This window comes from Sus scrofa, chromosome 10 (genome assembly GCF_000003025.6).
Source record: "Sus scrofa isolate TJ Tabasco breed Duroc chromosome 10, Sscrofa11.1, whole genome shotgun sequence".
Taxonomy (NCBI): domain Eukaryota; kingdom Metazoa; phylum Chordata; class Mammalia; order Artiodactyla; family Suidae; genus Sus; species Sus scrofa.
In genome coordinates, this window is record NC_010452.4 from 64,229,508 (window position 1) to 64,246,289 (window position 16,782).

Below are 16,782 nucleotides of genomic sequence, written 5' to 3' on the forward strand. Positions count from 1 at the left end.
ACTTTGCAACATCTTTGAAGCAGGAAGCAGAGCCCACTCTCCACATGAGACCGATCACAGCCTCCTCCAAAGCATCTTCGTGATCAGTTTCCTTCCTTTTCATGGAAGCCAGACAAGAAGATATCTTACAGAAGAGCTTCCCAAAGTAGGTTCCAGAGAGCCAACAGAGTAGAGACTAAATATAAAAATGGGAAGCAGGAGTTCCTGTGGTGGCTCAGCGGGTTAAGAACCTGTTGTCTCCATGAGGATGCAGTTTTGATCCCTGGCCTCGCTCAGTGGGCTAAGGATCTGGCATTGCCGTGAGCTGCGGTGTAGGTCGCAGATGTGGCTTGGATCCTGACTTTCATGATTGGTTCAAGAGAAGGCAAACAGGATCTGAGCCGGACTAATATTCCTCTCCTATTGCTAAGTGCCAGCACAGATGACCTAAAGGGCTTGGTGTCCATCTTTTCAAGAACAGGGGACAGTAAAAGCTCTGGAGTCCACCCTGCTTAAAGCCACCCCCACTCTGGACTTTTACTTATACAAAGCAATTTATTTTATTTTTTATTTTTAGAGGGTTGACAACTTTTTCTTATCCGTTCAACTGTAAGAGCCCTAACAAAGCATAATTTAATTCGATTATATGATTTTGACTTCTGATCTTAGCTCTGCTGTGAGAGCTTATATGACCTTGGGTCACTTAAGAAATTCTCTCATTTGATTCCCACCTTATCCTTTTTTTGTACCAAGATTTGCTTTTGTCTAATCTCAAAATGCTGGTAACGTTGCCAAACACCACACAGTGTATTATGCGGAAGAGCTAAAGAAGATGACAGGAAGTGCAGTTCGAAGTGCTAAGAGCATCCTAGAACGGTTTGGCAGGTGCTCTGCAGGGCTCTGTCCTGTCGCTGGGCTGCTGTAGGTGGCCAGGGTCGTTCAAGAAGAGTCAGCCCCAGCCCAGCTTTCAAGGCTTCAGTGTCAAGGTGACTTGTGGCCTCAGCTGAGATGATCTTTCTGAGCCTCGATTAATTATAAATCCCATCCATTTAACTTTGTTTAAAGTCATTAGAATAAGGATAAATTATAATTGAATGAGCATCTTGTAAACAGATGTGACATCTGCCTAAATGTTTAACTTTTAGGGGAAAAATGCTATGTTTGGATTCACCATTTTATACCTGGTGATGGCACACAGCAGGTTCTCAGTATAAACTTGTTGATCAGTGGTTAACTGATACATTGAATAAATGTATGGATAAACGATCACTGGTTTTAAGGACCTATTGATTACATTTCCCATATCCTAGCAGTAACACTGAAAGCGAGCAGGATGCTGTGGGGCTCCAGGGCCCTGGACTTTCTGTGTCCCCCATTTCTCATTGTTAGGGAATGAGCTTCAGCCTCTAGGCCTTCCCCGGACTTCCAAAGGGCAAGGTCAAACAGTCGCTCATTGGGAAGGAAGGGGATGCAGAGCCCAGCGAGGAACTATAAACCAGCTAGGATGAAAAAAAAAAAAAAAATCATTAAAAAAAAGAAAGAAGAGTTCCCGTCGTGGTTCAGTGGTTAACGAATCCGACTAGGGACTATGAGGTTGTGTGTTCGATCCCTGGCCTTGCTCAGTGGGTTAAGGATCTGGTGTTGCTGTGAGCTGTGGTCTAGGTCGCGGGCACGGCTCGGATCCAGCGTTGCTGTGGCTGTGGTGTAGGCCAGCGGCTACAGCTCCGATTGGACCCCTAGCCTGGGAACCTCCATATCCCGCGGGAGTGGCCCAAGAAACAGCAAAAAGACAAAAAAAAAAAAAAAAAAAAAAAAAGAAAGAGAGAAACCAGAGAGGAACCATCAAGAAACAAAAAGACAGCCTTGGGGCAGGGTCCGGATTCCTGTTCAAGGACTATACATGTTATCTGCAGAACTAAAACCCCCAACAAATGAAAGCCAGAGAGGAGGACCCCAGAACCAGTCCTGGGGCCACTAAACACCAACTTGGAAGAAGAGTGACCCCGATCCTTTTCTGTGGCCCTATTTCCTCCTCGGAAACTATAAAACCACTTCCTAATCTTTCCCAAGTGGGGGCACAGTCTTCAGGGCCTCAGCCTGCTGGGAACTCCTCTGCCTGGCAAAGCGATAAAGATTTTTTTTTTTTTCCTCCTTCGCCCCAAACTCCGCATTTCTATTTGGCACCAGTGGACAGAGGCCAAGTTTTGGCAACAGTAGTGCTCAATTCCTAATTGCTTCGACTCCTGTGGCTCCAGAAAGCACAAGCCTGCAATAATCTTCCCGCCAACATGCTGAGGTACAAATCTCTCCAGCATAATGACTCAAAATCGCACCTGAAACATTTCCAACTGAACTCGCTGTGTCAAGGAAGATCCTGACAGCCTTCTTTAGGTAAAATCTCTTGCCGCAGAGTTGTTTCTTTTTCTGACCGAGCATATTCTACCTCGTGTTATTTGTGTGTTTATATTTTCACTGCTAATTCCGGTTTTCTTAGAACTGAGAATACAGTCCATTCTGTCCCCATGCTGCCAGCGCCTTGCCCTGTTTCTGGCCTGTGATGATGTCAGTTAATATTTCCCACGTTTTTCTCATGTACTGGGTGTTGTTCTGGGCCCCCTGCATATATTAACACGTTCAGTCTTCACTCAAACCCTTAAAGAGTACATAGATGTACAATGGACTATTACTCAGCCATAAAAAATAATGCCACTTGCAGCAACGTGGATGGACCTAGAGCCGATCATACTAAGTAAGTCAGAGACAAAGATCACGTGATATCACTTGCGTGTGAAATCTTACAAAATGATACCAACAGATTCATATACAATACAGACTTATGGTTACCAAAGCGGGGGAGGATAAATTAAGAGTTTGAGATTAACAGATATACAGACACTACTGTATTAAAATAGATAAACAATAAGAATCTACTATATAGCACAGGCAACTAAACTCAATATTTTTGTAATAACCTATGACGGAAGAGCATCTGAAAAAGAATGGATATATATTCTTTTTTCCTTTGCTGTACACCTGAAACCAACATAACCCTGTCACTCAACTACACGTCAATAAAAAAATTAAAAATAAAACCCTTCCAGAGAAATAGAATTAGCATCCCCAGGTTACAAAGTGAAAACTGAAGGGCGGAGAGGTTTACATACCTTGTCTACTCAAATTAAAAAAAAAAAAAATAGAATGTAGTTTTGACTCACACAATTTGATATCACAACCATTTTCCAAGATAATATGTGAATTGCCCCCTGACTGATTCTCCTTTAAAGAAATTTATGTTGAATAAGTGTTACTGAACATCCTAGGGAGGAAAGCATTTACTTTTTTCTTTTCTTTTTTTCTTTTTAGGGCTTCAAGGCAGCATATGGAAGTTCTCAGGCTAGAGATCAAATCAGAGCTGTAGCCATTGGTCTACGCCACAGCTATAGCAACTAGGGATCCAAGCCGCATCTGCGACCTACACCACAGTTCATGGCAATGCTGGATCCTTACCCCTCTAAGTGAGGCCAGGAATCAAACCAGCATCCTAATGGATACTAGTCAGGTTCTTAACCCCCAAGCCACATTGGGAACTCCAGGAAAGCGTTTTCACTAGACACAAACAACTTTCCCGGGGAGGAATTTGGCCTGGAATGTAAAGAAGGTAAATTAGCACCATTTTTAATGTGGCCTCCTCCTTTCTTTGTGCTCGTTGAGGCGGCCTCTGTCCCAGGCCTTCCGTGTTTTCGCTGTTGACTCCAAAACAAATCACCAAATGCTGCCTCTGCATCAGGCATCAGCCTTCCCTCATTTGGGGGACTGATTTTATTCTATTTTACTTCATTTTATTTCATTGATAGCTACAGTCTCTTTTCAGGAAGCTAAAAAGTTTTCACCAGTAAAGAGTTAAAGCCTCAGAGGATAGTTGCCAGATGATAAAAGAACGATTCCACCCAGAGGAGCCCACGCTAAGCCCAGCCCGAGTAATTGATTTAATAACGGGTGAGAGAGGTGTCGACACGAAGAGTGTGCATATGCTTTTGTTGGTCTCCTCACTCTCTCTGATGCTCTGTTTGATAGCTGGTGTGACAAATTTCAGAGATGCAGTACTAATGGGCAAAGGAAAAAGAAATGCCATTTTGACAAGACTGACAATTACCAAATCCCATCACGTGGGGCCTGTCTCAAGTCACAGAATCCCATGAAAACAGACACTTTTATCTGTGCTCCCTTTGAACTCTAAGATTTCACCCCATCATTAAACACCCTCAAAGATGCCCTGGTGCCATTTGTAGTTTTGGTAAGAACAGGAACCAAAGAGGATGCAGACCCCAGGCATGACCCGTTTCCCTTTCCTCGGAGCGTGGGGGCTGGTGGGAGGCCTCTGCTCCATCAGCTCTAGAGGACCCTGGTAGGACAGCCCCGTGGACCGACTGTCTGACCCCAGCATCCATCGAAAGGGAATCCGTAGACCAGAAAGCTCTCACTCCGGAAGTGAGGAATGAGAGGACAGGAAGTGAGGCTGGGCAGGTGCTCAGCTGCTCACGTGAGGAGAGGAGGTCTGTTGGCGGGAGGGCAGCAGCCTTCTTCTTGCAGGATGAGGCTTCCAGTGTAAAATAAAGCGGGGTAAGATTTCCTACTGTGTTTTCGGTCCTCTAAGGAAATATGATCTTACAAACACTCCAAGTTCTTTTTTTTTTTTCTTCTTTCGCACTTTAAATGATTTTTATTTTTTCCTTTATAGTTGGTTTACCTCCACGTTCTTAAGACATGTCTTTTTACAAGTGGGCCTCCTTGTTTCAAAAGCTTGCTTCACAAAAACACGCTGGATTTGCTTTCCCAAAACCAGGGCTTTCAGTATAGCCTTTGATTTACAAACATGAATTCACTCCCTGCATTTCCAAATTCCACAGAACGCACTCAGGGAAAAGGCGAGAAGTACCCACCTTTCACACATCCTGCGAATAAGGCCGAGTCTCCTGCATCCTAAAAAGTACGTGACCTCCATTTCCAGACTTGCTGGGGGCACGTCCCCATAGTGAAATTGACCAAGTAACTGCCAGAGTTCAGTGACAGGTCTCAAAGCAGAACGCCCAGTCACCTGGAATTTAAAAGACATCTTTTTAATATCAATATAAAATGCACGGCACTAAAATCTGCACGATGTTAGATTTATCTGAATAATAAAATAATATGTGACTCTAATGCACAATGAATAATAGTTACCATTAATAATTACCATTATAACTAAATTGGTTTTATCACTGCCCATCGCACATTTACACCTAATATAAAATATGATAAGATTAGACTTCAAGAGGCAAGTAATAGTGATAATAATACAGTAAAATCCTCAAAGGATGTCATTATGCCACGGAGTGGATAGCCTGCTGCTCAAATAATAGTCACCTCATGCAATTAACATGTAATGCACCATTTTCTCCAATCAAGAGATAGTCGACTATGAAGATTCTAGCTCTGTCTTCTATCAAAATTCTAAGCACATTTTCCTGTTTTCAAAATAATAAGTAACATCTCATTTGGGGTGCCTAACTCATATAGATGCATATACAGGGGAATTTACTGGAACTGAATTACAGTAGAAAAGAAGAAAGAAAAAGAATGATGAAGGAAAGAAAAGAAGAAGAAAGCACACACAAATGTTCATCAATAGAGTACAGGTTGAATAAATGACATGAGGTGAGGTATAAACCTATTTTACAAAGTGTATCTATTTTTAAAAGAAATTTTAAAAAGCATAAGCTCTCTATGTATTTACTGCAAAGGATAATGTATTAATAAGGAAAATCATAAGCAAGTTTCGCGGTAAGTGGTGAGGGGTATATATCCCCCCCTTTTTTTGTCTGCACCTGAGACATATGGAAGCTCCTGGGCCAGGGATGGCATCACACCGCAGCAGTGACAACGCTGGATCCTTAACCTGCCAAGCCACACAGGAACTCCCGGTATATGCCATTTTTGTTGACAGTGAAGAAAAAAGAAAGAAGGAAAGAAAAAAGAATGGCAAGAGGGAAGGGAAGAGGAACGACAGAGGGAAGAAGGGAAGGAAGGAGGGAAAGAAGGCGGAGAGAGAAGGGTAACCTCTCCGATCCCATGAGCACAGACCTAAGAATAGACGAATAAATACAGGGGTGCACTGAGTAAAAGCTAGCATCTTCCTCGATATGGAATTTTAGGAGTGGGAAGAATTAACCAACCATTTCTTTATAAACCTCTGAATTTTGTTTTGTTTTGTTTTTACTGGTTGCATTTTTAAAACTTGAAGTAGAGTTGATTTACAATGTAGTAATTTCTGCTGTACAGCCAAGTGATTTATTTATACGTGTATTATTTTTTATATTCTTTTCCATTCTTATCTGTGGTCGAATATATTCTCCTGTGCTGTACAGTAGGACCTGTTATTTATCCACTCTGTGTATAATAGTTGGCATCGGCTAAGCCCAAATTCCCAGCCCACTCCTCCCCTCCCCCTCCCCAGCAAGTCCATTCTCTATGTCTGTGATTTGGTATAAAGCCCTGTTTCGGTCTTCTCATTGCAGCACGTTTTTATTATGTTTGTGATATCTGAGAATTTTAAAGAAGTAGAAAAACACAACAGCAAAATCGAAGAGCAATAAAAATGTCCACCTGCATTTCCTCGACTCTACAGTATCTATTTTCTGAGGACGAGAAAGAATATAATGTGACTGTTTTATCTTTGTGTGTATCCTTCACAGATGGATGTTAAAAACAAAATGAAACAACCAAACACACCATTGATTTGGAATATCAGAAAAGAACAATGGTCCCTTGATAGGCCATTGGCTTCTATTCGTTGACCATCTAGTTTTAAGTGAGGGGTACTTGGCGTACTTAATATTTATATCATTCTCCACTCTTTACAAAATGCTCTCCTGTGCACCATTGAACTTCATCCTCAGTGGGAAAAATCCCAGGATGATTTTACTCCAGAGGGAGGAGTAAGTGCCAAGCCCCACCCCCTGTTCTAGTATCAAAAAAAAAAAATCAGCTTTGATTTGAATCTATCAGATTTAGAGTAATGTAATGTTGTATCTACTGAGAAGATAGATTTCCTGTAGAAATGTTGTGTGAAGAATGCTTTTATGAGATATGCAGAACCACCCTAAGCATTAAATTCTATAACTAACAAAAGTCATAATAGCACACGATTCATCCTGGGTATAAGGAGCCTACTGAAAGCAAAGTGTTTTCTGTTGTTCTGTAGGTTTTATAAATGATGATTGTTGAAGTCTTGGGCTCATAAGGCCAATGTCATCGCTTGACTGGGTTATGCTACCTACTCACTGCCCTTAATACAGTTTGGTACAAAAGACGTCTCTGGATTCAGGGTTCCCATGGAAATAGATGGCTTGAGGCTGTGTAGTTCACGTTTCCAATTCCAGTGGAGTCTTTCAGGAAAAGCGAGAACATTTTCGATAGGAAAATGGTGATGCAAGGGTTGGTTCTGTTAGAATAGAAAATACATCATTCTAATTCTTAGATTTTGGGAAAAGAGAGAAAAATATATCACAATACTTTCCAGTGTTACCCCAATTTAGATCCTCTCCAAATGGCATTCACCTCAATTTGAGGGTAACTAAAAGCCATAAACTTTTAGTTTGATTGTCAAAAGGAAAATTGATGTTGCATCTCTGTGGCTGAGTTTTCAAATAATGAGTGTGCTGGTGACCTGCATCAGGAAAATAGCTTTAAATTATGAACTGTGCTCGGACTCATTTGGTGATTTATAGCAGTGGTTCTCTAAGTGTAGACTGCAGACCAGCAGTACTTGGGAACTCAACAGAAAAGTTAGGTGCCACCCTGGACTTACTGAATCAAAAAAGTGTGCTCATACTACTCAATATCCAAGCAGACAACCTGGGAGTTCCTGTTGTGGCTCAGTGGGTTAAGAGCCTGACACAGTGTCCATGAAGATGCAGGTTCAATTCCCGGCCTCACTCAGTGGGTCAAGGATCTGGTGTTGCCATAAGCTGGGGCATGGGTCACAGATGCAGCTCAGACCCTGTGTTGCTGTGTCTGTGGCCGTGGCTGTACAGCTTCAGCTGCTGGAGGTTGGTAAATAGCAGTGTGCCAATGCCAGTTTCTTAGTCATGCCCAGTGCTCTCTACCCTGTTAAGACTTTGACAGTAGAGGGAATTGGGTCAGGAGTCTATGGTACTCTCCCTACCATCTTTGCAACCTTTTTTTGGTAAATCCAGAAGTATTCTACAATTTTAATTCTTTTCTTTCTTTTTTTTTTTGGGGGGGGGGGTTGAACCCAGGGCATATGGACATTCCCAGGCCAGGGGTCAAATCGGAGCTACAGCTACCAGCCTACATACACCACGGCCACAGCAGTGTGGGATCTGAGCTGCGTCTGTGACCTACACCACAAGCTCACGGCAACACTGGATCCCTAACCCACTGAGAAAAGCCAGGGATCGCACCTGCATCCTCATGGGTCCTAGTCGGATCCCTTAACCGCTGAGCCATGAAGGGAACTCCTAAAAATCTTATTAAAAGATGAAGGATGTTGGTGTTAACCTAACTCGACTTTTTCATTTGTGAAGATAAGCAAAACGGGACCCACAGACCTTGGCCAAGCGCACACTGTCACGAGTTCAAAATTGTGCACACACTTCGGTTTTACCCAAGTTACTTCCTTTCCCAAAGTGTCTGCTGTCCACTGTAAATAAGATAAAACAGGCTGGTGTTCAGATTTTACAGATATAGCTTATTTATCATGATTAGTTTGATACAGTTGGAAAAAAACTGGCCTGCAAAATTATAATATATCTAGGTCAGGGGATGCTAATTTACTTGTTAAATGCTTTTTTGCTTGTTTTAGCAAAGAATTCACTGAAGTTCATTTAATAGCAAGCTTCCGTATTGAACTAGTAAATTATTTACCCATTTTTCCCCACACAGCTACTTTTTACAAGTCATTTATGCCCAGAAAATTGCGCTCCTAGCAAGCCGTTTATAGCTTTAGATTTTCAACCCTATTTTCCTTTAAAAATCTTTGTCATTTAAAATAAGCACATTATTTGAAATGTCTCAGGACTGTGTTAAAACTTCAAACAAATTGACACTCTTATGGAGGAAAAGACTTTTTAAAATGACTCATCTTTTATTTTATGCATAAATGAAACTCCCCAGTGCTGGTGTAAGATTTCTACTTGTTATTCAAATGTGATGTTTACACTAAATCCGCAGCCTAAGCTATAGAAACTTAGAACAGAGAATGGTTGTGGGAACATTATTAATTAAGACTTCTAATTATATATGCTGGCAAAATCCATGATCTGAACTCCTTTGAGAAAGAGCAAATTTAAATGGATTCCACAGTGAAAAAAATAATAAAAGCGGGGGGGGGAAGTCATTTTATGTAAGACAATCAACATATTTAGCTGACACTGATTTTTTAAATCACCTCACCTTCCCTCTGGTGATGAGAAAGCATCTTTTATTTTGCAGCCATTAAGCAATTCCAGTTGATTTTGGTGTTTGTAGCAAAATGTGACCCAGGGCAGGTCTAACAGGTTTCCTCGTCAGCTCTTTGCTTGTTTTTAATATTCTCCTTCGTCCTGGGGTTTCTCCTGCAAAAAGCACCATCCAACCACTGCTCATGCCAGCACCACATGTTCACACAGCTTCTAAAAGTCCATGTAATCTTTCTTAGACTCTTCAAATTAGGTCAGTGAAAAGGCACCTGTAAGAGAGATGTCTACATTGTTCGCTAGTATTATTATTATTATTTTTTTCTTTTAGGGCCACACCTGTACATATGCAAGTTCCCAGGCTAGGGGTCGAATCAGCCTACGCCACAGCCATGCCAGATCCGAGCCGCATCTGCGACCTACACTGCAGCTTGCAGCAACAGTGGATCCTTAGCCCACTGACTGAGGCCAGGGATTGAACCCGCATCCTCATGGATACTAGTTGGGTTCTTAAGTTGCTGAGCCACAGTGGGAACTCCCTGTCCGCTCTTATGTTCATATGAGTGGCCCACACTCAGCTTCAACACACACGTGACGGGGACTAGTTTCCTGGAGCAGCCCATTCTGTTTTAATCAGAATGTCACCTGTTTTTTATTTATTTTGTGTGGCTTTTAAAAATAATATTTTTCCTTGCATTGAAATAAAATCTTTTTTATTAGCCCTTGTCCCCTCGTGATCCAGATCTTTTTTTTCTCAAAGGAAAAAGGAGTGTTTCCGGGGAGCTCGTGTCTCAGGGAGGTCACGAAGCAGGTAGCGGGGGTGATCTGGAGTTAACCCAAGCCTGACCAACGCCAAAGGTCTCACAGAGGCCACTCATGCCTGTTCAGCATCGTAGCATCTCGGCGCTAAACAAGGGCGCCTGCCCCAGCCAGTTGGCGGGGAGCTGCGGTCCAGCTGGTCTCCAATGGGGGACTGCTTTGGTTGAAAGGGAGGGGTCCGCTTTCTGATGGACACTGTGCCCTCTGGCATGGGCTTGAATGAAGGCAAACGGGAGCACCAGAGGTGCCACATGGAGAAGCGGTGGTCCCGTGAGCCCGACCCGTGGGCCTCACGGCCTTGGCCATCGCTTATGCTGCTGAAAGCCGCTCCAGAGTCGCCTTTGGATGGTCTCCTGCCCATGTTCCTTGGAGTAACGAGAGGGTCACGCGTGCTTGGTGTAACCATTTCCATCCCCCGTGTGCACCTTTGAAAAGCATCTACTCCGCCTACGTTCCTCTCGAGACGTCCAGTGTGCCATGGTCAACGTGATGTCTCAAAAGTCTGCCAACAGTGTTTCTTCACACCGTCAAATTTTCCTGTTGTTCTGGGAACAAGCAGAGATGCTGAAGAAGAAAATTCACCAGCAGCGGCTACATGTCCTTTTGCGGGGTCCTCGCCTTTCCCCCTTTATACGTCAGTTGTCATAATTGGAAAAAGAGAAAAAGGAGCCTAAACATCGAAGAATAAAAAAACCATACTGACTTGTCAGATGAAATCATTTCCCATCCCCGATTTTATTTTTTATTTCTTTATGGCCCCACCTGCGGCACATGGAAGTTCCCAGGCTAGGGGATCGCATCAGAGCTGCAGCGGCCGGCCTACACCCCAGCCACAGCCATAGCAGTGCAGGATCCAAGCCGCGTCTGCGACCTACACCACAGCCCATGGCAATGCCAGATCCTTAACCCTCTGAGCGAGGCCAGGGATTGAATCTGGGTCCTCATGGATACCAGGTCTGGCTCTTAAGCCACTGAGCCACCATGGGAACTCCCCAGATGGTTACCAACTTAAACCCTTCCCATGAATGGGGAGAGTAGAGCTCTGTAATGTGCAGCTCAAGCTCCTCTCCAAGGTGACCAAGTGTCTGGCCTCCTCAGGTGCATCAGTCTGCCTGTGAAGTCATATCTCTTTGACTCTTGCATGCACTGTGACTCTGTCCTCCCGGCCCTCCACCTTCTCGTTTCTGGCCCAGCAGCCTTTTACTGACCTTGATGCAAGGCTCCAACCTCGTTTTAGGTGAAGACGGAAGCTGAGTATCAAATTCCTGTGCTGGATTCCCAGGGAACAGGTCTTGGCTACAAATAGGGTTGGTCTTCGCATGCCCTCCCCGGTAGAGGCACACATTCTTTTTTTTTTTTGTCTTTTTGTCACTTCTTGGGCTGTTCCCATGGCCTATGGAGGTTCCCAGGCTAGGGGTCGAATCAGAGCTGTAGCCACCGGCCTACACCACAACCACAGCAACTTGGGATCCGAGCCGCATCTGCAACCTACACCACAGCTCAGGGCATCGCCGGATCCTTAACCCACTGAGCAAGGCCAGGGATCGAACCTGCAACCTCATGGTTCCCAGTCGGATTCGCTAACCACTGAGCCACGACGGGGACTCCATGAGGCACAGATTCTTTGTGCTTTAATTGCTGCTGCTTTGAGTGACAGACTGGGCTTATGGCGGTCATGGCTGATCTCAGTCAACAGCAGTGGGAGCTTTGAAAACCTCTACCTGCAACATGGCGTAGGGCCTGTCATTGGGGTCAGACATCAGTTCTGTCTTTGACGAGCTAACTTAAAGCTGTGGATTTAATCTCACTGACCTCCGGTGTCCTTATCTATAAGACATAGACACCAAGAGCGTGCAGGTGTAGACGATGATAAGACCACAAAAGTCGTGTTTTCCGCGTGGGGAGGTGCAGCGAAGGCTAATTGTTATTACTGTTCATAAGGGTTTTATTCCTGGGTAAAGTGTTTCAATGGCATCCGCATGCTGCTGATTCTGTGACAGATCGTGGATAACCATGTTTTAGTTTGTCTGGATCCTCTTTTTCTTCTGGAAAGCAGGAAATACTACATGCTATGTAAGTTGAGTTTCAGATGAGCGGAAACACAGGAGAATTCGGATGCCCTGTTGGACGCTGTGCTCACACGTCTGGGCTTCTCCTTAATGAAGAGATTGACCTGAGGGCTGGTGAGCGTCTAAGTTGTACATTTGCTGGGTTTATATCTACGGAGAGACCCCTGCGGATGCAGTGAGGTGGCCATGTGGACACTGCCCACTGTCACTACTAGAAACCAGTACGGCTTGTGAGGCTGGTTCTTAGTTGGAGCGGAACAGACACGCATGACCTCAAGTCAAAGACCGTTAATCTCATGCTTTTCCCACCTCTGAATCTTTTCTAGAATGACACCAGATATTGCTCCTTTGAGCTGGACTCTGAGAAGCCGGCAACTGATCTGCAGCGAGTCAAGGGCTTTATCGGTTACTGCCATCAGCACAGGCGAAGGGGGTTTTCATGTAATTTCAACCCAGCCTCCCTCCCCAGTTCCTGAACATCAGAAGAGGGATTCTAACAAAACGGTCTGATTTGTGATCTCATTGGTTGCAACCAGCACTATCTTCCCAGACGTCAGGCTTGGCTTCCAGCAGGAGGAGGGCGGTCTACTGGATTAACTCCGTCCTGTGATGGATTTGCTCTGGGTTGCGTCAGCCTTCGAGGCAGATGCAAGGGTAGGAAATACAGAGTGTGTAACTTGGCTAAGACACGAGGCTTCTCTTCCAGACATCAAGATCCTGTCAGGACTCGGGGCCACAGCTCATCATTCCAGAGACTTTATGCTCCCCCCGCAATGTGAGATAGGCTTCTGCTCTCATTTAAATTTAAGGAATTCGTTTTCATTCGTAGCACCAATAACCAATTATCCACCTGTGGACTTTTCTCCTGGAAGGCTCATCCTCTCCTGTGGGCAAGCATAATTTCTAGCTTTACCTTGGTCACTGGTGCGTATGTATCCAAAACATGTTACCTACAACTTGTGGTTGCCAAGGAGGAGGCCGTGGGGGAGGGATGGAGGGGAGTTTGGGATTAGCAGATGCAAACAGGTATATATACAATGGATAAACAAGGTCTCCTGTAGAGCACAGGGAATTATACTCAATATCCTGTGATAAACCATAATGGAAAAGAATCCGAAAAGGAATCTGTGTGTGTGTGTGTGTGTGTAACTGAATCACTTTGTTGTGCTGCAGAAATTAACACAACATTGGAAATCAAGTATCTGTCAATAAAATTAAAACAAAACAAAATGTTAACCGATTTTACAGGAACCCAAAGAAGCCATCATTAGGAAGGTAAATTAAATTTGGGGAGAAAAATAACATGTGATACCTCCCCCAGTAGAACAGAATTGACTTGTGGATTGGATCTTCCTTGTTTCCTCATAGAATAAAGTTTTGGTGAAAGTTGATCGGACCTAGTGGATTCCGAAGAACTTAGCCCATTCAGATTTACCAAGCCTGTGCCATAGATTATCATGTAGCTCCCGGTTATCCGTTGATTCCCAAGCAAAAGCAGAGCCGGGGTGGCTTGTGTGACATCCGTGTAAGGGACAAAGAGGACTCGAGACGGAAACGAGGCCACGTGACCTCCACCGCTTTCACAAACCCGACTTCCTCAATGTGATGTTTGATGCTCTCTTTAATAAGCAGCACAGGTGAATAGTTTGGGAGGATTTATGTATTTAGACTTAAATTCATCGGTTCAGCATTAATCTTATACACTTGTTTAAATCAGTAGTTAGTCCATTATTAAACTCCTAATTGGAATTGATCCAGCGCTACAAATGCGAAGAATACAAATGAACAGATTTACAAGTGGGCTGTCAGCCAGGCTGCTTGTCTGCAAGTCATCATTGTGTGTCTCTACACAACGCAACTCATATTTACTGAGCACCTACTATGTCCCATTACTGTCCCAGGCCCAGGAACCTCAGCATTTATACCAGACAGAGACACAGACAATAAGCCAGTAAACCAATTAATAACACAATAATATGACATAATCACACAACGTGCCGAAGGGTGATGTTGCTGTTTTTAAGTATCCGAATCCTGGAGTTCCTGTCATGGCGCAGCAGAAATGAATCCAACCAGGAACCATGAGGATGTGGGTTTGAGTCCTGGCCTCGCTCAGTGGGTTAAGGATCCAGTGTCGCCATGAGCTGTGGTGTAGGTTGCAGACGTGGCTTGGATCTGGTGCGTTGCTATGACTGTGGTGTAGGCTGGCAGCTGCAGCTATGATTGGACCCCTAGCTGGGGAATCTCCATATACCGCAGCTGTGGCCCTAAAAAGACAAAAGGCAAAAAAAAAAAAAAAAAAAAAAAAAAAAAATCCGAATCCTTCCCAGAAGGGAAAATCCATTATCGTGAAGATGTTGCACCTGCCCCCAAATCAATCTGTAAACTCAGTGCAATCCTACTCAAAACCCCCACGGAATTTTCTAGAATCTCAACTAACTGAAACCAACATGCAACACAGAGGGGAAAATAGCCCTGTCAGATGTCAGAGCATATGATGAAGCCACAAAACTTCGTTGCCACCACAGAATATTAGATCAGTGGGACAGAACAGGAAGTTCAGAAGCAGAGTCATCCGTGTAAGAAATTAGACCATGAAAATGGTGGCATTTGGTGAAAGGATGGTTTATTCTAGACATGATTTTGAGATAACAGACCATGTCTTTAAAAGAGCAAAAGTTCAAGGCAAATGTATCCTACTGGCACCTGTCATTCATAGAAATAAATTCCAGAAATACAGGCAAACGCGTAAAAGAAATTTAAATACAAGAGTGTATATTTAGTGTACAGGGTAGAGGAGGGTTTTTTTGGCCTCCTGCAGCACATGGAGTTCCTGGGTCAGGGATCAGATCCAAGCCTCAGGTGAAACCAACCCCACAGCTGTAGGAACGTGCGATCCTTCACCCACTGTGCTGGGCTGGAGCTGCAGAGACGCTGCTGATCCCATTGCACCACAGTGGGAACTCCGAGGAGGAGTTCTTAAAGCGGCCGCAAAAAAGAAACAAACAATAGGCCCTAAGAAAAACACAAAGTTAAAAATATAGAGAAAAATACACATTTGACTCCATCAAAGTTATGGAGGATAAAAAACTTCGAAAGACATGGCTCCTGTTGGGAACATAAAAGATGCAAAGATCCGGGATATCTGAAAATATTCCAATTGCTCCTTACCTCAACACACGCTGCCTAAAACGGAAAGAAAACGGGAAACTTGAAAACTGGATGAAACACCTCCCAGAGGGGGCGGGGCCGCCGAGCCCAGGAACCCGGGGCCACAAGAGTGGCCGTGGGAACGTCGCACCCAAACCAGTCAGATGTGAGGTCAAGGCTGAACGTCGCAGAGCAAGAGTTTTGAGGGGGGTGAGGGCAGAAAAAAGCAGGAACATTTGATAGAGAGCACACAAAATTCTGGACGATTACTTCATCCACAGGCGCAGGGAAGCTCTTTTTTTATGGAGCAGCAAGTGTGTGAAGTGCGGATGGATCTGGGGGCTTACAGGGCCAGGGGCTGGACCATTTTTGTTCCTGGAAGCTCTGGCTCTTGAGATATTAGGCTTCCCCTAGGGGCCCCTACCACGCCCTCCTCCCCATTCCAACCCTCAGCACCCACCCAAGTTCGCGAGCTTTCACTGCAAGCCTGGCTCCTTTACCAGACTCCAGGTCAGGTGCAGGCGGGACACTCTCTTACTTGTTTGTTTCCTCAGGATTTTCCCTAATTTGTGACACTGCAGCATTCAGTAACTATTAGTTGAGTTATTGGACGGGTGAGCCAATGAACCCCAGTAAATTCCATCTTACCTGTAAGCCGTGATTGGATGCTAAGTCAGAGCAGCAAATGCAAACCAGACGTAGTCAAAATTATCCTTGAAAAAGAGTCCTTCAAATGCTCATAGGCTACAGAACTCATGGTTTTGTGTATATACTCACATAGACAAATTCTTTTTTTTTTTTTTTTTTTTGTCCCCTCTTTGGCCAAGCCCATGGCATGCAGAATTTCCTGGGCCAGGGATGGAATCCAAGCCACTGAAGTGAAAATGCCAGATCCTTAACACACTATGACACCAGGAAAACTGCCACTTATGCTCATTCTTATGCACCCGAATGAGATGACACATCCTAAATTAGATTAGAGGAAGGAGCAAAAGAAAAACCTTGACCGAGATAGAGATACCTGACCATTCAATCCGGGCCACCCTTGGGATAATATAAAACTCCTCCTATTGAGGGGAATACAGGGAGTGTCACCTCCACTTTGATTGGGTGAGAAGATTATAAATTAAATCTATGTGTGATGTGATTCCATGGCACACATGTAAGTGCTTTTCGCACAAATGAACAGCTATTGATAAACTGAGATGAAGTTTATTCAGTAAGATCCAGTTAAAAGCCTCAGGTCTAAAGTGACAGCTGTAGTTAATTTTCATTTATTTTTATTTTATTTTATTCTATTTTACTTTATT